At 36.4% G+C, this 7,259-nt stretch overlaps 1 long non-coding RNA gene across 1 annotated transcript; it reads right to left on the reverse strand.

The window, feature by feature from the left end:
• LOC107621715 lies at positions 342-1,941 on the reverse strand. Its single transcript, XR_001615902.2, has 2 exons — positions 1,590-1,941; positions 342-729 (listed from the first exon to the last, which is right to left on the reverse strand). It is a non-coding gene; the product is annotated as an uncharacterized LOC107621715 (long non-coding RNA).

Raw genomic sequence — 7,259 nt, forward strand, 5'->3', positions numbered from 1 at the left:
ATCTGTAATTAAATTCTCTTATTAAAAATTTTCTTAATTTTTTTATGAAATTAAAATCCATATTTAAATGATGATTTTATAGAATTTTGTGACCATTTGAGTTCTGAAAACTGAACCGACCATCGAACCGTTCTAATAATTGATTTACTGGTTCAATCGATCTAACCGTGATTCAACCGAAAAAATCGTTCTTTAATAAAATAATAAATAAACTATAAATAAACATCATAAAATATCTTTCAAATTTAAAACCATACATAAAATATCACCAACTAAATGTAATTAATCATCAAAATACGCAAAAACATACAGCAAATTTGTTCACAATTAACATAATTATATTTCCATTAAAAATAACTGGATTGAATTATAGTGCACAAGTTAAAGATAGAGAATATTGTCTTAATGTAGTCAAAAAGTAAAACAAAACAGGCCCTTTTAATTCTACAGAGAAACTTTCTTGAAGGGATTTATGGCAACCAAAATAGGCCCTGCTTTTGTCTGAATTGTACAAGATACTGTTAACAAGGTTAAATAAAAATAACATTTTCCAGTTGTCTCACTGAGTCCAGCTATAGATGTAACAAACATCACTGTGTACTGTTGTAATTCTAGATCATATCTTACTTTTCCATCAAACAGTGAAACAACAGACTTAGTTCCAAAACATGTTATTATCTTCACCAGCTCCCAATTCCCATTTGAAAGTTGAAGCCAACACTGAACCTTCTGAAATAATAAACTTCAGAAGTAAGGGAAAGAAATAGAAAATTCTAGACTATCCATGTCTTACTAATAACGAGAACAGAAAAACTAGTCTCTTGAACTCAATAATTACATTAGTTATCCAACTAAATAATTACATCACAGTTATCATAAACTGATTTCAAAGCCTAGAAGCAGAGTGAAACTAAAAACATGAAGCATATAATAAATCAAAAGATCACCAATTGCAAATTTTGTAATAAGAACAGAAATTAAGAACAATGAAATTAATAAATCATTCACGAAATTAAAAACAGCAGCAGCATTCAGCAACAAACATTTACCATTCAGAACAAATAGCATTAAGCAACAAGACCATATCTAAACTCAACAATCAGCATTCAGCAACAAACATTAACCAATAATTACACTAAACCTCCATCCAGCAACCAGCAATGACAAAATAGCAACAAACATTAGTACATAAACATTTCAAAACAGTGATGACACTAAACCTGCACCCAGCAACTAGCAATTAGAAAACAGCAACAAACATTATAAAACATTACAAAACATTACACAAAAATTTTGAACAAAAATTCCAGAAATTAAAAAGAACAAGAAGAACCAAGCATTCAGAAATTAAACAGAGCCATCACTCATTAGTAAACAGAGCAAAATTAAAAGGAAGAAGCGGATGCGAAGCAAAATTAAACAGACCATCAGTAACCAGAAGCAAAATTAAACAGACCCATCACTCATCACTCATCAGTAACCACTAACCATGGCAAAATTAAAAAGAAAGAGCAGATGCGAAGCAAAATCAAACAGACTAACAGAGCCATCAGTAACCAGAAGCAAACTTAAATAGAGCCATCACTAACCTTCGACGAAGACACGGATGGCAACCGGCGAGACGACGGCGATAGGCGAGGCGACGGCAAGCGGCGACCCAACGGCGAGCTGCTCCAAGCCACAAACAGAGAAGCCAGGGAAGATGGGGACGACGAGCTGAGCTACCTGGGTTCCGGACAGGGGGAAGAGTAAGAAGTGGAGGCGCCGAGAACCTGGGGACGGCGGCGGCAAGGAACCTAGGGCTAGGGTGTTACTGGGTGCTGCTTCGCGTTCTGCTTCTGCGTGCTGGAGAGGAGAGGCCAAGAGGGGTGTTACTGTGTGTTAGGCATATTAGGGTTTAAAAATCACAACCAAGCTTCAACGGACCGTTTTTGGAAATTTTGATTTTTGACCCATTTCAAAAATCGGCCGGTTCAGCGGTCCAATATCAATTTTTAAATTTTACGATTTTAACTTCTAATCGAACCGTATTTAGCAACGGTTCACGGTTCAACTGATTCGACCGATCGCTTCAAACCGGTTTTCAGAACCTTTTGACATATTAATTATAAGAAGTTTAGTATTGTTGAATTATTAAAAATTAGAAGATTTATGAAGCTATAGAATGTCATATAGTACTGACACAATTCACATAATTTGTTAATTAAGATTTTGTAACTTTGGCATAATTCTTATATCTATGTGTGGATGGTAATTTTATGGCGTTTTGGGATCATTTTGTGTCATTTGAAATGAGTCACAAGAGATTTAGTGAAATTGAAGAAGTTGGAGAATGTTTTGTAATACTAGCGTAATTCATGTAACCTGCTTATTAGAATCCTTTAATTTCAGTATAATTTTTATAACTGGATTCTCTTGTAAAAAAATTATTTAAATTTTTTAGTAAAGTATCGATTTTGTCCTAATATTTGGGATAAGTTTCAAAGTTGTCCCTAACGTTTGAATCGTCCTATTTAAGTTCCTAACATTTTAAAATTGATTCAATGTTGTCCTGCAGTTAGGAATCTGTTAATAAAATTGACGGCGGGACAAAATTGAGACAATTTTAAAACGTTAGGGACTTAAATAGGACGAACATGTTGGGAAGAAAAACGATACATAGAAATAAATTTTAATTCTATCCTTCAATTTTTTACGGTACATTATTATTCAATTATTTTTTAATCACATCTAAGTAAATTACACTTAATCACATTAATTTTATTCTAAATAAATTTACTTTTTTATAATTTTATTTTTAAAAATTTTTACTCATCATAAAATGTTTGTAGAATGACTAGTATATAAACTTGTGGAGAAAAAAATGATACATATATAATAAAGTAATGTAATTCTAGTCATTTTACAAATATTTCATGATGAGTACAAATCTTTAGGAGTAAAATTATAAAAAAATAAATTTATTTAGAATCAAAGTAATGTGATTAAGTGTAATTTACTTAAATGTGATTAAAAAATAATTGAATAACTATGTACAGTAAAATATTGATATAGTGAAGGATAAAATTAAAATTTATTTCTATCTATCATTTTTGTCCCTAAAATTTTCGTCCTATTTAAGTCCCTAACGTTTCAAAATCGTCTCAATTTTGTCCCACCGTCAAATCCGTTAACAGACATTGAATTAATTTTGAAATGTTAGAGACTTAAATAAGACTATTCAAACGTTAGGGACAATTTTAAGACTTACCCCAAACACGTTAAAGATAAAAACGATACTATACTCTAAATTTTTTATGAATTGTGCCATTATTACAGAATATTCTCCAACCTTTTCAATTTTATAATTTCTAATAATGTAACCACACTAAATTTGTTGTGACTCAACACGCATAATATCAAATGGTTACAGAACTCCATAAAACTACCATCCAAATATAAATTTTGATTTTTAAAAAAATTGAAGAAATTTCTTTACAAAAGGATCTAGTTATAGAAATTATAATAGGGTTACAAAATCTTGATCAGCAAGTTATAAGAATTATGCCAGTATTATAAGATATTCTCTAGCCTATTAATCTCAATTTTCAATAAGCTCAATAACACTAAATTCTTTGTGGCTCATCATGTATGGCACCAAATTATCTAAAAACTCAATAAAATCTCTATTCAAATATAGATTTTAAATTTATGAAAAATTCAAGTAATTACCTTAGGAGGAATTTTAGTTACATAAATTATATCATATTACAGGATCTTATTCTATAGGTTTAGGGCAAAAAACACATTTAAGTCAAGGGGAGAAATTTATTACACATTTCAGCTAAATAAGAATCTGATTCATCAATCAACCAAAGCACACTATAATGTAATTCGAAGCAACTTCATTCAAATTACACTCCCATATAATTCGAAACAACATAATTCGAATTATTCCTAACGTAGGTATATATGTAAATCGAAGCTACAGTTCGAATTAAAAATAGCATAATTCGAAGAGGTTCATTCGAACTACAAGTGAGCACGTGATTTCTAAGGAGTTCGAAACAAATAGATTCGAACTACTCACAATTTGAAAACATGGTGTAATTCGAAATTAGTATAAAATTATCAAATATAAATTAATTTTAACTCCTATTAGTACATTGAATTAAAAATAACATATAAAAATGTACTTATATATATTAAATTTTAAAAATTATTTAATAAAGTGTTGTGTATGTTTATCATACAAAAATAAAGTGTTGTGCCAATATAATAACATTATAACATTTAAAATCAATTTTTTTTCTAGGATTAAAAGCAGCACATGGAAAAGTATTATTGGTATTTGTTACGGTAGGTAACCGGAGATTAATGGGCTGGATGGCGCTGGTCGGCCCAATCGTCTGAGGGAGGAAGCCTTTGTCAGGGGCTGCGCCTTGGGGGCCTCCGTCCGACTTGTTTGTATGAGTGAATGGGGGGTGGTACCTGCAAAGACACTCCGATGCCTAAGTCAGCAAAGGGGTTAGCAGGTCTAGGGAGTATTGGAACTTAGAGATACCTGAGGGGTGTCAGTGTATTTATAGTGGTGAGCCAATAACCACCGTTGGAGTAGTGCCACTTTTCTAGGGTGTTAACCGTCCCTTTATCTTAGGGAAGTTAAGATATTGCTTCGTGAAGTGGTTAGAGAGATTCTAGGGGCAGTTACTCATTCAAATGAGTGCCTATCTGCCAGTTAATCCTCGTTCCCGACTTCTTTAGAGCAAGTCGTGACTAGTTCCGACTTCGTGGCGGCTAATCTGGCGAAAGGTGAGGCCAACCCTTTGGGTTGGGCCTTTTTATTTGGATCCTGGGCCTTATTCGTTGGGCCAGGGTATGAACAGTGCCCCTACTCGAGCCCAATTTCTCTTTAAGATTTGGGTTCGAGTATACTACTCGGGGTTGTAGCTGACTTGTTGGGGGACTAACGTGATGTTCCGAAACCGACGTGACTTATCCGACTTGTCTGATTTGTCTGTTATTGTCTTTTCAGAGATGGCAAAGGCAAATGCTCAGGAATCCTACCAAAGGGTCCAGGAGGCTAAAGCAAGATCTCGTGCCAGGACTGGTGGTGTTAGGGCGGTTATCTCTCCTCCTCCTCCTCCTCGGAACGTTGGGACTCCCTCTCAGCCCATCGTAATTTCTTCTTCAACTTTCTCTCAACCACCCCCCTCTGCTCAACCTTCTTCTGAACCAGAGAACAAGAAGCGCAAGACCTTAGAGTCTGGCTCTTCTGGTGAGGTGAAGGCGGATGCTCTTGCATTCGTCCGAAAGAACATCTATCCTAATGTTCGTATAAGTATGGATGATGTTTCTGTTCGGCACCACCTTACCACTCTGGTTGAGGAGAGCCTTAAGGCGGCGGGGGTTTGTGGCAAACTCTTAGATATTTTTGAGAAGGCTCCTCTCAGCTCTTTAGGGATGACCTCGAGGGTCGAAGAGCTGGAAGGTAGGCTTCTCATATATCAGGAGCATGAGGGGAAGTTGAAGGAGGAAGTCGCCAGGCTGAGGGAGGAGAGAGATAACCTCCGGGAGAGGGAGAGGAAGTTGCAAGCCCAATGCAACATGGAGGTCGGTTTGAGGAAGACAGCACATGATAGCTATCAAAGTTTGTTTGATGATCTTGTGTCTGTGAAGAATGATCTGCTGAATTCTCGGAAGGCATACGCCGAGTTGGAGGACTCTATTACTGATGGCGCTGAGGAGGCTTGGAGGATCTTTAGGGAGCAGGTCGGAGTCATTGCTCCTGACTTGGACCTCTCTCCTTTAGATCCCGATAAGGTTGTCATTGATGGTGCCATTGTGGATCCTCCTGTCCCCGAGATTATTTCCGAGTCAGATTTGAAGACTCGGGGGCAAAGGATTATAGAGTCTCCTCCTCGTCCTAAGGATGTCCCGAGTTCCTCCACAGTTCCTCTGACTTCTTCTTCGTCTCCTATGGATGCCTCTCTTCCCGGTCCTGGTGGCGCTCCTTCCTCTGGTGGTGGTTGCCTGTCTACTCCTCTTGAAAAAAAGTGATTTGTTGGCTATTTGGGGCCCGGCTTGTGGGTCCCCTCTTTTTAAACTCTTTATTTGTTTTGGTAGTATTTGAACAATTTTTTGGCCTTTTGAGGCCGTAAATAAAACGTTTTTATAATACCCTTTTTAATAAGGGTTTAAGTTAAAAAATAAATGCCCTTTTTTGGATAAGGGTTTAAGTTACCTTGTGTGTGCATGCTTTTCTTATTTCGAATTTCCCTTTGATCTTTTCTAAAAAACTTTTTCTTTGGCTTTCGTCTGCCTTTCTGAACTTTTCTGTTTCAAGGATCTTTAGGACAGCCTTTTAGTCTTTTCTTGGATTTTTTCCTATCTCTCTTTTGTTATTCCTAGTACCCAATTTCGTTTCATTGAGTTTTTATGACTTAGATTATTTTCGCGATTCATTTCTGTTTTACTCGGTTTCTCATTCCGACTTAAGAGTCGGGATGTTTCCGAGTTTATCATGATCAACTTCTATAACCTCTTTACACTAACTTGTACCTCGTCGTTTTATCCTGACGACCATCTAGGTCGGTTCATGGGATTTTCACGTTTTGTCGAGCTTAAGTCGGCGTGTTTCGTAGAAAGGAATGGAAAACAATAGAAAAGGAATTTATAAGAGATATTTGAAAAGATCTTTATTAATTGGGGGGTACTTCATTGCTACTAAGGGTTTTTGACAGTCTATTTCCCCTAGCCCCTACTATGATGCCTCGTTAAAAACCCTTCTTCAGAAAAAACCCTTTGGTTCTGGGGAAAAAATCATGAAGTTGGGAAAAGAGTACATCAGGGAGTAGAGTTCGCTTTTAGCTATAGTACCTTTTCATATTACAAGCATGCCACGATCTTGGTAACTCAGTGCCGTCCAAGTCGGTCACTTTATAATAGCCTTTTCCTAAGATCTCCTTGATTTTGTATGGTCCCTTCCAATTTGCAGCGAGCTTTCCTTCTCCTGATTTGTTGACTCCAATGTCATTTCTGATCAGGACCAAGTCGCTTAGGGTGAATGTTCTTCGGATGACTTTTTTGTTGTATCTTGTAGCCATCCTTTGCTTCAATGCTGCTTCTCTTATCTGGGCTTCTTCTCGGACTTCGGGGAGCAAGTCGAGTTCCTCTTTGTGCCCCTGTACATTCCCGATCTCGTCATGGAGAATCACTCTTGGGCTTTGCTCGCTGACATCTATTGGGATCATGGCTTCTACCCCATAAACTAGTCGGAA

The sequence above is a fragment of the Arachis ipaensis genome, chromosome B10 (assembly GCF_000816755.2).
Source record: "Arachis ipaensis cultivar K30076 chromosome B10, Araip1.1, whole genome shotgun sequence".
Classification (NCBI taxonomy): domain Eukaryota; kingdom Viridiplantae; phylum Streptophyta; class Magnoliopsida; order Fabales; family Fabaceae; genus Arachis; species Arachis ipaensis.